We start from the raw sequence: 22,006 nt of genomic DNA on the forward strand, positions 1-22,006 counted from the left end.
CTGGTTAATTTGGATTTCTCAAAGAAGATCCTCCACACCTAAATTTCAAAAATCAAAAAGTATGGAAACAAGCAGAACATGGGCAAGAATTAATGACAATTTGATTATGAATTGGACATTTGCATTCCAACCACAAACAAAATGGTCTTCCTCCACCACTGCCCCCTCCATCTCCACCCACCCCCCCTCCCCTCCCTCCATAAATGCAAGAGATTAAAAACATGAGATCCAAGAAAGGAGAAAGGAGGCACTGCTAGACCTGGTTCTTGGGAATGAGGTAGGCCAAGTGGATCAAGTATCAGTAGATGATCACTTAGGGGACAGTGATCATTGTAGAAGGTTTAGGCTGACTATGGAAAAGGAAACAGAACAATCCGGAGTAAGAATAATTAACTGGAGGAAAGTCAACTTCAGTGGGTTAAGATAGAACTGAGCAAATAAATTGGAGTCAAAGGTTAGCAGGAAAAATGGCAGCTGAACAATGAACAACCTTCAAAGAGGAGAGAGTTCAGGCATAGTCAAGGTATGTTCCCTCAAAGGGGAAAGGTAGGGTAAACAAATCCATAACTCTCTGGATGACAAAAGAGATAGAGATTAAGATAAAGAAGAAAAAGTGTGCTAATGACAGTTGCCAGGTAGAAAATACTATTGAGAACCAGGCTGAATATAGAAGGTCCAGAGAGGATGTGAAAAAGCAAATAAGAGAAGCAAAAGGAGAACATGAAAAGACACTGGCAGCTAACATTAAAGGGAATCCCAAAGTTTTCTATCGACATATAAATAGTAAAAGGAGGAGTTGGGCCATTAGAGATCATAAAGGGGATTTACTCATGGAGGCAGAGGGCATGGCTGAGGTATTAAATGAATACTTTGCATCTGTCTTTACCAAAGAAGAAGATACCACCCAGGAAATGGTGAAAGAGGAGGTAATTCAGTCACTAGAAGGGTTTTAAATTAATGAGGATGTATTAGATATTATTTAAAGTGGATAAAGCACCAGGACCAGAGGAGATGCATCCAAGGTTACTGAGGAAAGTGAGGATGGAAATCGCAGAGGCACTGGCCATAATTTTTTTTAGTCTTTCTTAGACTCGGGGTGGTGCCAGAGGACTGGAGAATTGCAAACGTTACACCCTTTTTCAAAAAAGGATGTAAAGATAAGCCCAGCAACTACAGCCTAGTCAGTTTAACTTCAGTGGTGGAGAAACTTCGAGAAAGAATAATTCGGGACAAAATTAATAGTCACATGGACAAATGCGGGTCTGGACAATAGATGGGGAGAAACTGTTCCCACGTAAAAAAATCGAGAATGAGGGGGCACATTAAAGTAATGGGTCAGAGGAGCAAAAGCGACATGAGGAAAAACATTTTCACGCAGAGAGTGGTTAAGATCTGGAATGCACTGTCTGAGAAAGTGGTGGAGGCAGGTTCAATTGAAGGATTCAAAAGGGAATTAGACAGTTATATGAAAAGGAAGAATGTGCAGGGTTACGGGGAGAAAGTAGGGGAATGGCACGAAGTGAATTGCTCTTTCGGAGAGCCACTGCAGACACGATGGGCCGAATGGCCTCCTTCTGCACTGTAACAATTCTGTGATTCTGTGAAGATGCAACCTTTCTCACTTTTTAAATACAGTGGAAATGCTGTAAGGAACAGTTCAAAATCTCCTTATTCTCAGAATTCCAAGTGTGTAAACTAGTATTACTTACAGTTTGGAAATGGGCAATTGGTCTTCCACCCTCTTTTTCAACTGCTATCCTGCCAGCTAAGCACAGGTGGAAAATGACAATTGCATACAAACTTAAAGTGGAACATGGACATTAGTTTTAAATTGCTGAACTGTTGCTGAATGATATTGCTCTGACACCAGCATTTTTGCCATTGAATTTAATACATCTGTTTTGGTACATAATAATCTTGGCATGTTGTCACAAAATAAATGTAGGTCCTGATGTCTAGCTTTTGTGGCTAAGTCTTCTTATTGAAATCAAGAGTATGGATCTGTCCTAGAAAGGTACTGAAAACACATCACTGAAGAAGAGGGGCAGGATTATTTTAGTACGGTACATTAGGCAGCTAAGAGGGCAGCACAGTGGCGCAGTGGTTAGCACCGCAGCCTCACAGCTCCAGCGACCCGGGTTCAATTCTGGGTACTGCCTGTGTGGAGTTTGCAAGTTCTCCCTGTGTCTGCGTGGGTTTCCTCCGGGTGCTCCGGTTTCCTCCCACATGCCAAAGACTTGCAGGGTGATAGGTAAATTTGCCATTAGAAATTGCCCCTAGTATAGGTAGGTGGTAGGGAATATATAGGGACAGGTGGGGATGTGGCAGGAATATGGAATTAGTGTAGGATTAATATAAATGGGTGGTTGATGGTCGGCACAGACTCGGTGGGCCGAAGGGCCTGTTTCAGTGCTGTATCTCTAAACTAAACTAAAGGAGTAGTGGAACAGACAGGAAGAAGGAGAATAAAAAGCAGTGGCTTGTTATGCAAGCTTTTTAAGGTCTGCAGGTACTCATTAATACCATCTGGACACTTTTGTAACCAGGCTTTCTGATGTGCATCATTTAAATAAGAATACTGCACATGGGACATCTGTGTACAGCTGCGAAAACGTGGAGAATACACTGTTGCCTAATGATTCAGAGAATTGAAATACGCTCTTGAGCATCCCCAATTTTAATTGCTCTACCGTTGGTGATCGCGCAAGGTTCGGCTGCCAAGGCCCTCATGCCTTGAATTCCTTCCCTATAGCTCTCCGCCTCTCTACTGCTCTCTCCTCCTTTAAAGTGTGCGTCAGTCCCACTCCAGGACTTATCACAAAAATCTAGGCTTACGCTCCCAATGCAGTACGAAGGGAGGCCCTGTCTGCCTGTTCAGGTGGATATAAAAGATCCCTTGGCACTACTTTGAACAATACAGGAGTTATTCCCCTGTGTCCTGGCCAATATTTATCCCTCAATCAACATCCTAAAAACAGATTATCTGATCATGATCACCTTGCCCTTTCTGGGAATTTGCTGTATGAAAATTGGCTGCTGTGTTCCCTACATTACAACAGTGCCTACACTTCAAAAGTACTTCATTGACAAAAGCACCTTGGGACATTCTGTGGTTGTGAAATATTCTATATAAATGCAAGTCTTTCTTTTTAAAATCTACCTCTTTGATCAAGCTTTTGGGTGATCTTCCCTAGTACCTCTTCATGTGGCTCAGTCAAATTTTGTTTTATAACGTTCTGTGAAGGGCCTTGTGACATTTCATCACGATAAAGACACTACATAAATACAAGTTATTATCGTATCCAATACATTTATTATAGTCCACAATTAAGCACACTTCATTTAGTTTTGAGTAAGTTGTAGGAAATTTCAGTTCATCTAGAACCTGATGCCACTTAGCACAAAGCAGGCCTGCTGTCAATGATAATGATTTAAAGGCAGACTTTGATGCAATCAGCATACATGTAAAAGCTGAATCCATGCTTGTGGATGATGTCCACGGATAACAAAAGGTGGTGACGATCATGTGGGCACTATTCAAGGAAAAGTAATTGCTCTATCAAAATAGTACCAAAATACCATGTAATTAGGTGCCCTTGGGTTGCATTGAATCCACATTGTGCATATCAGCATTGTAACCAAACAACCAATTTCTTTTCTAAGGTAACAATCAACGATTGAATATTTCCTGTACAAAAATACAACAGGTTATATTAATAGACATTGAGTTCAGTCACTGATGGAACTATGGGGAGACGGTGACAGTGGTAATGTCACTGGACTTGCAATCCCAGCTGGTGGAATTTAAATTCAATTAAACAATAAAAATCTCAAACTGAATGCCAGTCTCAGTAATGGTACTATGAAATCATCGATCGTTGCAAAAACCCATCTGGTCCATGAATGTCCTTCAGGGAAGGAAATCTGCCATCCTTAATCCCTGGTCTGGTCTACATGTGACACCAGACCCACAGCAATCTGGTTGACCAACTGCCCTCTGAAATAGCATAGCAAGCCACTCAGTTCAAAGGGCAACTGGGGACGGGAAACAAATGCTGGCTTTGCCAGCAACGCCCACATCCCATGAACAAATAAAAAAAACCACAATTTGTATCAATGGTGATTACCTGGTAATATCACCATCATCACATTATTACAAGTATAGACAGCAGTGGACAGAGTACCAGCTGTACAAAATGCCACAGGTCACTGCTCCTATAATGGAGTCTAGTCTATCATCGACTTTCGACTTCATTGGTTCATTTAGCACAAGGGATTTAGATTACCTTATGGGCGATATGTAGTTTATTGAAACTTCACATGCACAAATACTATTCCTGTTTTCATTGACGTTCTTATGAAAGAACTTTTGCAGAGTTGTACTATATACAAACATACATACATAATAGGAGCAGGAGTAGGCTATTCAGCCCCTCGAGCCTGCTCCGCCATTCTATAAGATCATGCTGGATATGCTCGTGAACTCAACTCCACTTTCCTGCCTACCCCCGATACCCTTTATCTCCCTTGTTTGTCAAGAAGCTGTCTACCTCTGCCTTGAAAACATTCAATGACCCTGCCTTCACCGCCCTCCGGGGAAGACAGTTCCACAGACTCATGACCCTCAGAAAAAAATTCTCCTCAGCTCGGTCTTAAATGGGATACCCCTTATTTTTAAACTCTACTGTCTATGTGTCACAGAGTTCCCTTTTCAAAAATTATTTCATGGGATGTGGGCATCGCTGGCTAGGCCAGCGTTTATTGCCCATCCCTAATTGCCCTCGAGAAGGTGGCGGTGAGCTGCCTTCTTGAACCGCTGCAGTCCATGTGAGGTAGGTACACCCACAGTGCTGTTAAAGAGTTCCAGGATTTTGACCCAGCGCCAGTGAAGGAACGACGATATAGTTTCAACTCAGGATGGTGAAAGACTTGGAGGGGAACTTGCAGGTCGTGTTGTGCCCACGCATTTGCTGCCCTTGTCCTTCTAGTTGGTAGAGGTCGCGGGTTTGGAATGTTCTGTCTAAGGAGCCTTGGTGCATTGCTGCAGTGCATCTTGTAGATGGTACAGACTGCTGCCTCTGTGCATCAGTGGTGGAGGGAGTGAATGTTTGTGGATGGGGTGCCAATCAAGTGGGCTGCTTTGTCCTGGATGGTGTCGAACTTTTTGAATGTTGTTGGAGCTGCACCCATCCAGGCAAGTGGAGAATATTCCATGACACTCCTGACTTGTGCCTTGTAGATGGTGGACAAGGACTGGGGAGTCAGGAGGTGAGTTACTCCTTCGGGATTCCCAGCCTCTGACCTGCTCTTGTAGCCACGGTATTTATATGGCTACTCCAGTTCAATTTCTGGTCAATGGTAACACCTAGGATGTTGATAGTGGGGGATTCAGCGATGGTAATGCCATTGAATGTCAAGGCAAGATGGTTAGATTCGCGCTTGTTGGAGATGGTCATTGCCTGGCACTTGTGTGGCGCGTATGTTACTTGCCACTTATCAGCCCAAGCCTGGATATTATCCAAGTCTTGCTGCATTTCTACAAGGTCTGCTTCAGTATCTGAGGACTCGCGAATGGTGCTGAACGTTGTACAATCAGCCAACATCCCCATTTCTGAGATTATGATTGAAGGAAGGTTATTGATGAAGCAGCTGAAGATGGTTGGGCCTAGTACACTACCCTGAAGAACTCCTGCAGTGATGTCCTGGAACGGAGATGATGGACCTCCAACGACCACAGCCATCTTCCTTTGTGCTAGGTATGATTCCAACCAGTGGAGAGTTTCCCCCGATTCCCATTGACCTCAGTTTTTCTCGGGCTCCTTGATGCCATACTCGGTCAAATGCTGCCTTGATGTCAAGGGCAGTCACTCTCACCTCACCTCTGGAGTTCAGCTCTTTTGTCCATGTTTGAATCAAGGCTGTAATGAGGTTAGGAGCCGAGTGGTCCTGGCAGATCACAAACTGAGCATCACTGAGCAAGTTATTGCTAAGCAAGTGCCACTTGATGGCACTGTTGATGACACCTTCCATCACTTTACTGATGATTGAGAGTAGACTGATGGGGCGGTCATTGGCCGGGTTGGACTTGTCCTGCTTTTTGTGTACAGGACATACCTGGGCAATATTCCACATTGCCAGGTAGATGCCAGTGTTGTAGCTGTACTGGAACAGCTTGGCTCGGGGCGCAGCAAGCTCTGGAGCACAGGTCTTCAGTACTATTGCTGGAATATTGTCAGGGCCCATAGCCTTTGCAGTATCCAGCGCCTTCAGTCGTTTCTTGATATCACGCGGAATGAATCGAATTGGCTGAAGTCTGGCATCTGCGATGCTGGGGACCTCAGGAGGAGGCCGAGATGGATCATCGACTCGGCACTTCTGGCTGAAGATTGTTGCAAATGTTTCAGCCTTATCTTTCGCACTGATATGCAGGGCTCCCCCATCATTGAGGATGGGGATATTTGTGGAGCCACCTCCTCCAGTTAGTTAATTGTCCACCACCATTCACGGCTGGATGTGGCAGGACTGCAGAGCTTAGATCTGATCCGTTGGTTATGGGATTGCTTAGCTCTATCGCATGCTGCTTACGCAGTTTGGCATGCAAGTAGTCCTGTGTTATAGCTTCACCAGGTTGACACCTCATTTTGAGGTATGCCTTTTGCTGCTTCTGGCATGCCCTCCTGCACTCTTCATTGAACCAGGGTTGATTCCCTGGCTTGATGGTAATGGCAGAGTGGGGGATATGCTGGGCCATGTGGTTACAGATTGTGGTTGAGTTCATTTCTGCTGCTGCTGATGGCCCACAGCGCCTCACGGATGCCCAGTTTTGCATTGCTAGATCTGTCTAAATCTATCCCATTTAGCACGGTGATAGTGCCACACAACACGATGGAGGGTATCCTCAATGTGAAGGCAGGACTTCGTCTCCACCAGCACTGTGCGGTGGTCACTCCTACCAATACTGTCATGACAGATGCATCTGCTGCAGGCAGATTGGTGAAGGTGAGGTCAAGTATGTTTTTCTCTCTTCACTTGTCACACAGCCATTCTAACAGCTATGTCCTTTAGGACTCAGCCAGCTCGATCAGTAGTGGTGCTACCAAGCCACTCTTGGCGATGGACATTGAAGTCCCCCACCCAGAGTACATTCTGTGTCCTTGCCACCCTCAGTGCTTCCTCCAAGTGCTGTTGAACATGGAGGAATACTGAGTCATCAGCTGAGGGAGAGTGATAGGTGGTAATCAGCAGGCGGTTTCCTTGCCCATGTTTGACCTGATGCCATGAGACTTCATGGGGTCCAGGGTCGATGTTGAGGACCTGATTTTCTTTCTAAGGGTTTTCTTGGAAAACTGATAAAACAAAAACAGAAAATACTGGATGAAAAAGTACTTGCCTCCCAGGTCACCAACAACTACCCAGGAAATCATATGCCCGTTGTGCAGGGTTGGCAATGCTAATCAATGAGTAGACATATCATAATTTTTTCTCACTATGTATTGTACTTGACATTTGTTGACATTAATTTTCATCGACCATTATTTTGTCCACTTAGCAGAATTGGAGTGTGAGTCATATGGGTAGAATGGCCAGAGGGAAGTAGGATAGGATTAGAAATTGTAAGCATGACAGCGAAAGAATGTTAGGCAGGCATGATGAAGAATCTGAAAGCAACATTCTTGCATAAAGCAGATTCTGTCGAATATTATAAGCTGCCTGACCAGTTGAGTATTTCAAGCATTTTCTGTTTTTAATTTGATTTCCAGCATGCAGTATTTTGATTTTATTTTATTTATTTTATTTTTATTTAGAGATACAGCACTGAAGCAGGCCCTTCGGCCGACAGAGTCTGTGCCGACCAACAACCACCCATTTATATTAACCCTACAGTAATCCTATATTCCCTACCACCTGCGATATTAAAAGCTGTATTCATTAGTTTCTCACATGTCCTCTGGCCTCTCTCCTTTAATCATAAATGTAGAATGACTTTCCCACCGTTGCAAGTTAGCAACACTTGAGATTTTGTTGCACAACATACAGAAGGAAATCTTGCCCCCAAGTTTATCTTGAGTGGTAGCACGGTAATTGTTCTCCATTGTTTTGAAACATTTGAGCGAGGTGTACTTTTAAAAAAAACAGCACTGCATCACTTGTGATGAGATTACAGCCAAGATATGTGACCCTTTTTAAAAAAGCAAAATCTTTTAAACTACAGCTTTGAATGAGATAATTTATTTAAATGCTAGTGTTACATACAGCTGCCATTCTACAAAACACTGCTTCAATTTTGAATATCAAAGCTTCGGTTCTGAAAATAGTTTAAAGTTCGGCACTGTAAACTGGCAAAAGAAGTCAACATAATAAATTCTCAAAAACATTTAAAATATGATATACAGTAAAGTTAAAGACATGGCAGCACCACTGGACACTAATTTCTATATTGCTTTCAAGGTAATCATGTGTGATATGCAGAAGAATGTTGCTGTCATGGTGATCTTACTAAAATTTAATCCAAATTAATTTAATAAACCACAACTCCGCATTGCTTTGGAAACTTCAGAAAACATACAATATTTAGGAGTGAAGAGGAGAGAGATGGAAATAGCTCTGCTCCTAAAGTTTTTCTTTCATATTCCACCTTCCCTCTCTTCCCAAACCCACCCTCCACAACAAGCCCCTCCACCCACTCCAGTTCAGTTGGATAATTCAGTACACACAATTCCCAAAGACTATCATAAAAAAGAATAGAAGGTACATAGGAACATAGGAAGATAGGAACAGGAGTAGGCCATTCAGCCCCTCGAGCCTGTCCCGTCATTCAATGAAATCATGGCTGATCCGCAGCCTAACTCCATATACCTGCCTTTGGCCCATATCCCTTAATATCTTTGCTTAAGAAAAATCTATCTATCTCAGATTTAAAATTAACCACTGTTCTAGCTTCAACTGCTGTTTGTGGGAGCGAGTTCCAAATCTCTACCACCCTTTGCGTGAAGAAGTGCTTCCTAACATCTCTCCTGAACAGTCTGGTCCTAATTTTTAGACTATGCCCCCTAGTTTTAGAATCTCCAATGAGTGGAAATAGTTTACCTTTATCTAGCCTGTCTTTTCCTGTTAATATCTCGATCAGATCACCCCTTAACCTTCTAAATTCTAGCGAAAACAGGCCTAATTTGTGTAATCTCTCCTCGTACCTTAACCCCTGTAGTCCAGGTATCATTCTTGTAAACCTAACTTGCACTCCCTCCAAGGCCAATATATCCTTCCTAAGCTGTGGTACCCTGAACTGCTCACAGTACTCCAAGTGGCATCTAACCAGGGTTTTGTACAGCTGCCGCATAACCTCTGTCTTTATACTCCAATCCTCTAGATATAAAGGCTAGCATTCCATTAGCCTTTTTGATTATTTTCTGCACTTGCTCGTGGGATTTTAAAGATCTATGCAACTGAACCCCCAAGTCTCTTTGGATATCCACTGTACTTAACCTCTTCCCATTTAGAAAGTACCCCGCTCTATCCTTTTTTGGTCCAAAATGGATAACCTCACACTTGCCCGCATTGAAATCCATCTGCCACAGTTTTGCCCACTCACCTAGTCTGTCAATATGTCTTTGCAATTTTATGCTATCTGGACTGCCTACAATGCCGCCTAACTTTGTATCGTCAGCAAATTTGGATATATGACTTACTTTGTATCCCATCATCCAAGTCATTAATGAATAATGTGAATAATTGATGCTCCAACACAGATCCCTGCGGGACACCACTAGTTACATCCTGCCAATCGGAGTACTTACCCATTATCCCCACTCTCTGTCACCTACCACTCAACCAACGTTCTAACCATGTCAATAATTTGCCCTCAACTCCATGGGCTTCTACCTTAGTTAACAGTCTCTTATGTGGGACTTTATCAAATGCCTTCTTGAAGTCCATATAAATAACATCCATGGACATTCCCCTGTCCACTACCTTAGTCACCTCTTCAAAAAATTCAATGATATTTGTCAGGCATGACCTTCCCGTCATGTATCCATGCTGGCTGTCCCTAATTAATTGAAATTTTTCAAGGCATTCAGTCACCCTATCCTTGATTATAGACTCCAGCAACTTCCCCACCACAGATGTCAGGCTAACTGGTCTGTAATTTCCTTGGTTCCCTCTTTCACCCTTCTTAAAAAGTGGAGTGACATGTGCAACTTTCCAATCCAGAGGGACCACTCCTGAATCTAGGGAACTCTGAAAGACTATAGTTAGGGCATCTACAATATGCTCCCCTACTTCCTTTAACACCCTCGGATGGAAACCATCAGGTCCTGAGGATTTCTCACTCTTCAGTTCCATTAACTTCCTTGTTACTGATGATTTACTTACGTTAATTGTATTAAGTCCCTGTCCCCTATTGGCTATTAATTGTTTGGGGACTTCCGGCAAGTTATCCTCCTTTTCAACTGTAAATACTGAGGCAAAGTAATTGTTCAACATGTCTGCCATTTCCCCATCATCAATGACAATATCTCCAGATTCAGCTTTTAGTGGGCGACATTGCTCTTGACCACCCGCTTTTCCCTTTATGTAATTATAAAATTTCTTCTTATTGATTTTGATGTCCCTTGCAAGTTTCCTTTCATAATCTCTTTTAGCAGCTCTTATAAGCTGCTTTGTGACCCTTTGCTGGTCTTTGTATCGATCCCATTCGGCCGGATCCGTGCTGCGTTTTGCATTTTTGTAAGCCATTTCTTTTTGTCTTATGCTATCCCTAATCTCTTTCGTTGTCCATGGCTGTTTTTTCTGTGAAGTGGAGCTTTTTCCTCTCAGGGGTATATACTCGCTCTGTATTTCGTTAAATGTTTCTTTAAATATTCTCCACTGTTCTTCAGTTGTTTGACCCATTAACAGATCTACCCAGTTTACCGTGGACAGTCTCTGTCTCATTCCAGAAAAGTCAGCCTTACCCAAGTCTAAAATTCTAGTAGCTGATTCGTGCTTTTCACTTTCAAACGCTACCTTGAATTCAATCATGTGATCACTATTTGATAAATGTTCACACACAGTTAGGCTACTAATTAAATTTGGCCCATTATTCATAACTAAATCGAATATTGCCTGCCCCCTTGTTACATCTAGGACATATTGCTGTAGGAAACTATCCCGGACACATTCCAGAAATTCACTACCTTTCTGACAGGTGCTCGTCTGCCTCTCCCAATCTATGTCTAAGTTAAAATCCCCCATTAATACGACTCTGCCTTTGTTACACACTTGCCTAATTTGTGCATTTATATAATCTAACACCTCAGAACTGCTACCAGGGGGTCTATACACAACACCCATTACAGTTTTAGATCCTTTTCTGTTCCTCAATTCCACCCATAAGGTCTCCACTGGATGCTTTCCCCTCATTATATCCTCCCTCACCAATGAGGTGATATTATTTCGAATCAGTAAGGCTACTCCACCCCCTCTCCCATTTTCCCTGCCCCTCCTGTAAACTTTATTACTAGGTATATTTAGTTCCCAGTCCCCACCATCCTGCAGCCACGTCTCCGCAATGGCCACCACATCATAATTTTCCATTTGAATTTGCGCCTGCAGTTCATCTAGTTTATTTCTTACACTCCGTGCATTTGTATATAGAACTCTAATTTGGGCTAAACCCCCAAACCTGTCCCTCAGCACTGATGCTTTATTCGCCTGTTTATTATTTCTCCCTTCTGGTTTAACCAGTATACTTCTTGCAGTTTGGTAAAAATCAGCCACACCACTAACTTGCACTCCTACCTTCTCCTTTAACTTCCTGTTTCTCCATGCAACTGAACCCTCCCCCCCACCCCCCCGCACTATTTAGTTTAAAGCCCTATCTACAGCCCTAGTTATACGATTCACCAGGACTCTGGTCCCAGCATGATTCAGGTGAAGCCCGTCCCATCAGAACAGCTCCCTCCTTCCCCAGTACTGGTGCCAATGTCCCACGAATTCGAATCCATTTCTCCCACATCAATCTTTGAGCCACGCATTTACCTCTTTAATCTTATTGACCCTTTGCCAATTTGCTCGTGGCTCAGGTAGTAATCCGGAAATTACTACCTTTTTGGTTCTGCTTTTTAATTTAGCCCCTCGCTGCTCATCATCCCTCAGCAGAACCTCTAACCTCTCTCTACCTATGTCATTGGTACCTATGTGGACCACGACAACTGAATCTTTCCCCTCCCACTCCAGGTTCCTCTGCAGCCTAGATGAGATATCCTGAACCCTGGCACCAGGTAGACAACAGAGCCTTCGGGACTCTCGATCCTGGTCGCAGAGAACAGTGTCTATGCCCCTAACTATAATATCCCTGATTACGACTACATTTCTCTTTTCTCCCCCCACTTGGATGGCTCCCTGCACCACAGTGCTGTGGTCAGTTTGCTCATCCTCCCAACAGTCTCTGCTATCGTCCACTCAGGGAGCAAGAATCTCAAACCTGTTGGCCAAGGACAATGGCTGAGGCTCCTGCAACACTACCTCCTGGATCCCTCTACCTGCCTCACTCAGTCACACCCTCCAGTCCCTGACCACTGGCCGAATTCACAGTAGTTAATCTAAGGAGTATGACTGTCACCTGAAACACAGCATCCAGGTAATTCTCCGCCTCCCTGATGTATTGCAGTGTCCTAAGTTCAGACTCCAGCTCATCAACTCTGAGCCAGAGCTCCTCGAGCAGCCAACACTTGCTGCAGATGTGGTCACTACAAACCACAATGGGGTCCACCAGCTCCCACATCATGTAGGCACAAACACATCCCCTGGCCCTGCATCTCTATTTTATTTAATTAGATTTTAATTTGTTTTTTTAAATTTTCGACTGGTCTTTAGTTTTTAATCTGTAAAATGTTTCTCCTATTCACCTTTAATTTGAAATCAACTTAGAATAGGTAATAGAATAGGTAATTCAAATCAGCAGTTTTTAACCAACCAATGAACTTACGGTTTTCCTGTGATGACACTCTGTTTTATTTTTCACTCTGTTTTTACTCCCTTAAATTACCACATCAGAGACGCCAGCCATGACTCAACAATGACCACCTTTGGCAAACATGTGAAGCAGAATGCAGACTGGTTTCAATCTCACTTTGAAGAGCTGGAACCTGTGATAGCCGCTAAGCGCATTGCACTGCTGAACTACAAGAAAGCCCCCAGCGAGTTAACATCCGTAGCACTTAAAGCAGCCAGAAGCGCTGCACAAAGAACAGCCAGGCGCTGCGCAAATGACTACTGGCAACACCTATGCAGTCATATTCAGCTGGCCTCCGACACTGGAAATATCAAAGGAATGCATGATGGCATTAAGAGCGCTTTTGGGCCAACCATCAAGAAGATCGCCCCCCGCCCCCCACTCAAATCTAAATCAGGGGACACAATCACTGACCAACGCAAGCAAATGGACCACTGGGTGGAGCACATTCTAGAACTGTACTCCAGGGAAAAGGTTGTCACTGAGACCGCCCTCAATGCAGCCCAGTCTCTACCAGTCATGGATGAGCTTGACGTACAGCCAACAAAATCGGAACTCAGTGATGCCATTGATTCTCTAGCCAGCGGAAAAGCCCCTGGGAAGGACGGCATTACCCCTGAAATAATCATGCGTTCAAGTCTTAAGAAGGAATTTTCCTCCACACAAGATCAGGTGGCAGGTTGTTCAACCTTGCCCGTCTATGAGCGAAGACCAAAGTTCGGAAAGTCCTCATCAGGGAACTACTCTTTGCTGACGATGCTGTATTAACATCTCACACTGAAGAGTGTCTGCAGAGACTCATCAACAGGATTGTAGCTGCCTGCAACGAATTTGGCCTAACCATCAGCCTCAAGAAAACGAACGTCATGGGACAGGACGTCAGAAATGCTCCATCCATCGATATCGGCGACCACGCTCTGGAACTGGTTCAAGAGTTTACCTACCTAGGCTCAACTATCACCAGTTACCTGTCTCTCGATGCAGAAATCAACAAGCGCATGGCAAAGGTTTCCACTATGTCCAGACTGGCCAAGAGAGTGTGGGAAAATGGCGCAGTCACGAAACACAAAAGTCCAAGTGTATCAAGCCTGTGTCCTCAGTACCTTGCTCTACGGCAGCGAGGCCTGGACAACATATGTCAGCCAAGAGCAACATCTCAATTCATTCCATCTTCGCTGCCTCCGGAGAATCCTTGGCATCAGGTGGTTGGACCGTATCTCCAACGCAGAAGTCCTCGAGGCGGCCAACATCCCCAGCATATACACCCTACTGAGCTAGCGGCGCTTGAGATGGCTTGGCCATGTGAGCCGCATGGAAGATGGCAGGATCCCCAAGGACACATTGTACAGCAAGCTCGTCACTGGTATCAGACCCACCGGCCGTCCATGTCTCTGCTTTAAAGAAGTCTGCAAATGCGACATGAAGTCCTGTGACATTGACCACAAGTCGTGGGAGTCAGTTGCCAGTGATCGTCAGAACTGGCGGACAGCCATAAAGGCGGGGGCAAAGTGTGGCGAGTTGAAGGGACTTAGCAGTTGGCAGGAAAAAAGCCATTAGAGCAAGGAGAGAGCCAACTATGTAACAGCCCCGACAACCAATTTTATCTGCAACACCTGTGGAAGAGCCTGTCATTCTAGAATTGGCCTTTGTAGCCACTCCAAGCGCTGCTTCACAAATCACTGACCACCTCCAGGTGCTTACCCATTGTCTCTCGAGACAAGGAGGCCAAAGAAAGAAGAAATTACCCAAAAATTAGATTTACTCTAGGTACCTTGATTGCCCTCCCAAAAAAAAACACTACCTACTATATTAAAAAGAACTGTAGACCTTTCTATTTACTTTAATTCCGAACCCAGCTATTTCGAGTTATTCCCTAACAGCAGCTACTCACCAACCAATCACCTTGCAGCTTTCCTGTGATGTCACTGTTAACTTTTTTTTCAAAACTCCGGCGCGCCTGGACTGTTCCCAGAAGGCAATTCCCACTGTCTGAGTGAATTCTTGCTCTCTCTCCCGGTCTCTTTATGCTCCAGCTCCGCTCTCGCTGTGTCCCGCTTGCTGAGTAAGGTCAAGTTGCCATCTCTTCAGGATTGTCCTGGAGTTAACAGGAATTAAAAATTAATCTCCTGAACACCACAAGCAAGAGTTCCTGATTCCCTTCATTGGCCCATTTCCAGTGCTTCCATTTCCATTTTAAAAAAATCATTCATGGGATTTGGGCATCGATGGCTAGGCCAGGATTATTTAAAAATTACAATGACAAAACTGGGTAAAACATCTAAATCTTCAACAAGCAAAATACTGCATGGAAATCTGAAACAAAAACAGAAGTTGCTGGAAATACTCAGCCGGTCAGGGATCATCTGTGGAGAGAGAAACAGAGTTAACATTTCAGGTCTGTATGACCTTTCATCAGAACTGGCAAAAGTTAGAAATGCAATAGGTTTTGAGCAAGTGAAAAGGGCGCTCAGGGGGTGGGGGGGGGGGTGCGGTGGGGGGAGGTCGTGGAACAACAACAAAAGGGAAGGTCCATGATAGGGTGGAGGACAAGAAAGATTAAATGACAAAAGGTTTCATGGTACAAGGTCTAAGCATGTAGTAATGTGACGAGTGAACTAACAAAAGGTTGATAGGTAAATTGGCCATTGTAAATTGCCCCTAGGGTAGGTAGGTGGTAGGAGAATGGAAGGAAGGTGGGGATGTGGTAGGGAATATGGGATTAATGTAGGATTAGTATAAATGGGTGGTTGATGGTAGGCACAGGCTCGGTGGGCCGAAGGGCCTGTTTCAGTGCTGTATCTCTCTATGACTCTAAAAGATGTGTCTGGATGAGATGTAATTGACAGAATAGCAGCAGTCCTAACACAAAGTGAAGGGATTAAGAAAGAAACAAGGGGTTGGGAGGGGGGGGGGGGGCGCAGTGGAAGAACCAGCAAAATAAACACTAAGAAAGAAAATGGGGGCAGAATTTATCTAAATTGATTGAACTCAGTGCAAGTCTGGAAGGCTGTAAAATGCCCAGCTGAAAGATGGTGTTGTTCCTCAAGCTTGCATTGAGCTTCATTGGAACACTGTCGCAGGCAAAGGACAGAAAGGTCAGTGGGAGCTAAGTGGAGAATTGAAACGACAAGTGACAGGAAGCTCAGGGTCATGCTTGCGGACTGAAGAGGTGTTCTCCAAAGCGGTCACCCATCTAAATCGGTCTCTAATTTCCAAAAAAAAAAAATGTCCTCTTTCCACTTTGCAAGGTGCTGCTGGGGTATGGTTCCACAGGCACTAGTCACCCACTGATATCTCAGCCCTCACACAGATGCACTTCCTAGCGAGAGTTACTGAATAACAAAGAGTGTGATCCTGGCTGGTAATTTTCCCTCATGAGAGGGTCTAAGACTATATGTAGTACTTCAACAGTTGTTCTGTTCTGTTTCTGTCAGCTAATCAGCATGGAGTAGATATTTGGGACGCCATGGTCAGTTCTGCACTTGACAACTGAGGGAGTCATCCAGCCATTTTTGCATAACCAGCTCATTGAAATTGAAGATGCATTTGACTCATGTTTAATTAGCCAGTTTTTATTTTAAATAAACTGCATCTCATTCCAATTTAAAATGTTTGGGAAGCTGCTGAGAGGCAGAAGATTAATTTAAACACAATGGCATACAAAGTAATTTTTACAATACAGTTGTTTGGCATAGCTTCTCTTTGGCCTCCTTGTCTCAAGAGACAATGGGCAAGCGCCTGGAGGTGGTCAGTGGTTTGTGAAGCACCGCCTAGAATGGCTATAAAGGCCAATTCTAGAGTGACAGACTCTTCCACAGGTGCTGCAGATAAAATTGGTTGTCGAGGCCGTTACACAGTTGGCTCGCTCCTTGCGCTTGTCTTTTTTTCCTGTCAACTACTAAGTCTCTTCGACTCGCCACTCTTTAGCCCCGCCTTTATGGCTGTCCGCCAGCTCCGGCAATCACTGGCAACTGACTCCCACGACTTGTGGTCAATGTCACAGGACTTCATGTCGCGTTTGCAGATGTCTTTAAAGCGGAGACATGGATGTCCGGTGGGTCTGATACCAGTGACGAGCTCGCTGTACAATGCATCCTTGGGGATCCTGCCATCTTTCATGCGGCTCACATGGCCAAGCCATCTCAAGCGCCGCTGGCCCAGTAGAGTGAACATGCTGGGGATGTTGGCCGCCTCGAGGACTTCAGTGTTGGAGATACGGTCCTGTCACCCGATGCCAAGGATTCTCCGGAGGCAGCAAAGATGGAATGAGTTGAGATGTCGCTCTTGGCTGACATACGTTGTCCAGGCCTCGCTGCCGTAGAGCAAGGTATTGAGGAGACTGGCTTGAAACACTCGGACTTTTGTGTTCCATGTCAGTGCGCCATTTTCCCACACTCTCTTGGCCAGTCTGGACATAGCAGCGGACACCTTTCCCATGCGCTTGTTGATTTTTTGCATCAAGAGACAGGTTACTGGTGATAGTTGAGCCTAGGTAGGTAAACTCTTGAACCACTTCCAGAGTGTGGTCACCAACATTGATGGATGCAAAATTTCTGATATCCTGTCCCATGATGTTCGTTTTCTTGAGACTGATGGTTAGGCCAAATTTGTTGCAGGCAGCCGCAATCTTGTCAATGTGTCTGTGCAGACACTCTTCTGTGTGGGATGTTAATGCAGCGTCATCAGCAAAGAGCAGTTCCCTGATAAGGGCCTTCCGTACTTTGGTCTTCGCTCTAAGACGGGCAAGGTTGAACAACCTGCCATCTGATCTTGTGTGGAGGAAACTTCCTTCTTCTGAAGACTTGAACGCATGTGAGAGCAGCAGTGAGAAGATGATCCCAAACAGTATAGGTGTGAGAACACAGCCCTGTTTCACGCCACTCAGGATAGGAAAGGAGTCTGATGAGGCACCGTTATGCTGAATTGTGCATTTCATATTCTTGGTTTTACGAGTTGTGGATACAAATGGCAATTTTGAATTTTAGGAAAAATAATCCTGCTTTTAATTGTTATGGTATACTTCAAGCTTGACTTATTTTACCCTATCTTTAAAAAAAATCCTGGATTGTAATTTCCTGTGTGAAACAGCAATATATGCAGAGAAAGTACATTACAGAAACAGGCCATGTTGGCGTTTACCCTCTGTGCAAGTTGTCACATTTACCACCACATTCCCATATCCCTTCAACCCTTTTTAATTTCATCTACCTATCCAAACTAAACTTGAATGTTGATTACAGTTTCTACCTCAACTACTAACCTTGGAAGTGAATTCCACAGCCTCAATTCTGTATAAAGAGAATTTTCCTGCCTTCGGTTCTGAATTGCTTACATTTAATATCAGTGCCCCCTCATTCATAACCCCTCAAGGGAGCATACTCTGCTGCAACCCAATGGTACCGTAAGTAAACTGAAGCCAACAAGACCGTAAATGGAACCAGTTAGAGTGAAGGTGAACCTCATTACTCTGCTTCAAAAAATAATGTGAAAGTAAACAAAACAATATACTCTGAAGATGAAGCAAGTATCAAAATACAGTGCCTCTTTAAATTACTGACAACTGCTAGTTCATCCATGATATTAATATAACTAGGATAATAGCCAAAAGAAATCAAAAAGCATGTTCACTACATTTGAAACAAAATGTTAACTGACATTGGCATGGCAAATATTAGACAGTTTAAATGGCCTAAAAGTGAATGAAAAAAATGGATTTTGTTCTTGAGAAAAGAAAACAAAGAATACAATGTGACTCAGTGCTGAAATCAATTTCAAAGCTAGCTCCCTGCTGCATCATGATCATAATTTATCCAGAAATGTTTCTGCATTAGATTCACAGCAAAGCAGATGGCCATGAGAAAGACTTGCATTCATACAACACCTTTTACAACCTCAGGACTTCCCAAAGCACTTGACAGCTGATGAAGTACTTTTGAAATGTAGTCACTGTTGTATTGTAGAAACACAGCAGCCAATTTGCACACAGCACAGTCTCACAAAGAGGAATGCAATAATGACCAGATAATCTGTTTTTTTTTTCTAAAGTGATGTCGATTGAGGAATAAATATTGGCCAGGACACCAGGGTAGAACTCCCTTGCTCTTCTTTGAACAGTGCCATGGGATCTTTTACGTTTACCCAAGAGGGCAGGCGGAGCCTCAGTTTAACATCTGAAAGATGGCATCTCTGACAATACAGCACTCCTCTGGTAATGCACTAGAGTGTCAGCCTGGATTTTGTGCTCCATTCTCTGAGGTGAGACTTGAACCCACAACCTTCCGAGTCACAGGTGAGAGTGCCAACTGAGCCACAGCTGACAATTGTCAGAAACAGAGGGTAAGTGCTAACGGAGGAATATAAATGTCATGATTTTCTTAGTTGCAGAAAAATAAAACAACCATTTCTTTGTAAACTCACAATCATGCATGAGTGTTTGCTAAAATGGTAGCAAGAAATGTACAACATTTTTAGCTGTTTTTTCATTTTGGTAATTATTTCTTAGTCTTCCTTTACTGTGCGGACCATTTAGCTTTGGTTCTAAACTTAGATAGCAGATTCATTTATTTGCAAACAAGAGCATATTGGCAATAGCACGAGTAGTTAAATTATGTATTACCATTGTTAGGATTCGTGTTTTGGTTAAGGATTACCCTAAATTAGACAAGCCCTGTACTATAGCAAAAGCAAAATACTATGGATGCTGGAAATCTGAAATAAAGACAAAGTGCTGGAAATACTCAGCAGGTCTGGCAGCAGCTGTGGAGACAGAAGCAGAGTTAACATTTCAGGTCTGATGAAAAAAGATCACATTGTGTTGTATGGCACTTCTTTCTTCTTCTTTGGCCTCCTTGTCTCGAGAGACAATGGGTAAGCACCTGGAGGTGGTCAGTGCTTTGTGAAGCAGCGCCTGGAGTGGCTATAAAGGCCAATTCTAGAGTGACAGATTCTTCCACAGGCACTGCAGATAAAATTGGTTGTCGGGGCTGTTATACAGTTGGCTCTCTCCTTGCGCTTCTGTCTTTTTTCCTGCCAACAGCAAAGTCTCTTTGATTCGCCACACTTTAGCCCCACCTTTATGGCTGCCCGCCAGCTCTGGCGATCACTGGCAACTGACTCCCACGGCTTGTGGTCAATGTCACAGGACTTCATGTCGCATTTGCAGACGTCTTTAAAGCAGAGACATGGACGGCCGATGGATCTGATACCAGTGACGAGCTCGCTGTACAATGTGTCCTTGGGGATCCTGCCAACTTCCATGCGGCTCACATGGCCAAGCCATCTCAAGCACCGCTGGCTCAGTAGGGTGTAAATGCTGGGGATGTTGGCTGCCTCAAGGACTTCTGCGTTGTAGATACGGTCCTGCCACCTGATGCCAAGGATTTTCCAGAGGCAGTGAAGATGGAATGAATTGAGACATCATCCTTGGCAGACATACGTTGTCCAGGCCTTGCTGCCATAGAGCAAGGTACTGAGGACACAGGCTTGATACACTCGGACTTTCGTGTTCCGTGTCAGTGCGCCATTTTCCCACACTCTCTTGGCCACTACCACCGTACTAAATGGGATAGATTTTGAACAGATCTAGCATTGCAAAACTGGGCAACCGTAAGGCGCTGTGGGTCATCAGCAGCAGAATTGTACTCAACCAAAATCTGTAATCTCATGACCCAACATATCCCCCACTCTACCACTACCATCAAACCGGGGGACCAACCCTGGTTCAATGAAGAGTGCAGGAGGGCATGCCAGGAGCAGCACCAGGCATACCTCAAAATGAGATGTCAACCTGGTGAAGCTACAAGCCAGGACTACTTGTGTGCCAAACAGCGTAAACAGCATGTGATAGACAGAGCTAAGCGATCCCATAACAAACAGATCAGACCTAAGCTCTGCAATCCTAACTGGAGGAGGTGGCTCCACAAATATCCCCATCCTCAATGATGGGGGAGCCCAGCACATCAGTGCGAAAGATAAGGCTGAAGCATTTGCAACAATCTTCAGCCAGAAGTGCTGAGTGGATGATGCATTGTGGCCTCCTCCTGAGGTCCCCAGCACCATAGATGCCAGTCTTCAGCCAATTTGATTCACTCAGTGCGCTATCAAGAAACAACTGAAGGCATCGCATACTGCAAAGACTATGGGCCCTGACACCATTCCAGTGATAGTAATGAGGACCTGTGCTCCAGAACTTGCAGTGCCCCTAGCCAAGCTGTTCCAGAACAGCTGCAACACTGGCATCTACCCAGCAATGTGGAAAATTGCTCAGGTATGTCCTGTACACAAAAAGCAGGACAAGTCCAACCCGGCCAATTACTGCCCCATCAGTCTATTCTCAATCATCAGTAAAGTGATGGAATGTGTCCTCAACAGTGCTATCAAGCAGCACTTGCTCAGCAATGCTCAGTTTGGGTTCCGCCAGGGTCACTCAGCTCCTGACCTTATTACAGCCTTGGTCCAAACATGGACAAAAAAGCTGAACTCCAGAGGTGAGGTGAGAGTGGCTGCCCTTGACATTGAGGCAGCATTTGACCAAGTATGGCATCAAGGAGCCCTAGCAAAACTGGAATCACTGGGAATCGGGGGAAAACTTGGAGTCATACCTAGCACAAAGGAAGATGGTTGTGGTTGTTGGAGGTCAATCATTTCAGCTCCAGGACATCATTGCAGGAGTTCCTCAGGGTAATGTCCTAGGCCCAACCATCTTCAGCTGCTTCATCAATGACCTCCCTTCAATCATAAAGGTCAGAAGTGGGGATGTTCGCTGATGACTGCACAACGTTCAGCACCATTCACGACTCTTCAGATACTGAAGCAGTCCGTGTAGAAATGCAGCAAGTCCTGGACAATGTCCAGGCTTGGGCTGATAAGTGGCAAGTATTATTCGCACCACACAAGTGCCAGGCAATGACTATCTCCAACAAGAGAGAATCTAACCTTCTCCCCTTGACATTCAATGACATTACGATCACAGAATCCCCACTATTGACATCTTGGGGGTTACCATTGACCATA

This window comes from Heterodontus francisci, chromosome 2 (genome assembly GCF_036365525.1).
Source record: "Heterodontus francisci isolate sHetFra1 chromosome 2, sHetFra1.hap1, whole genome shotgun sequence".
Taxonomy (NCBI): Eukaryota; Metazoa; Chordata; class Chondrichthyes; order Heterodontiformes; family Heterodontidae; genus Heterodontus; species Heterodontus francisci.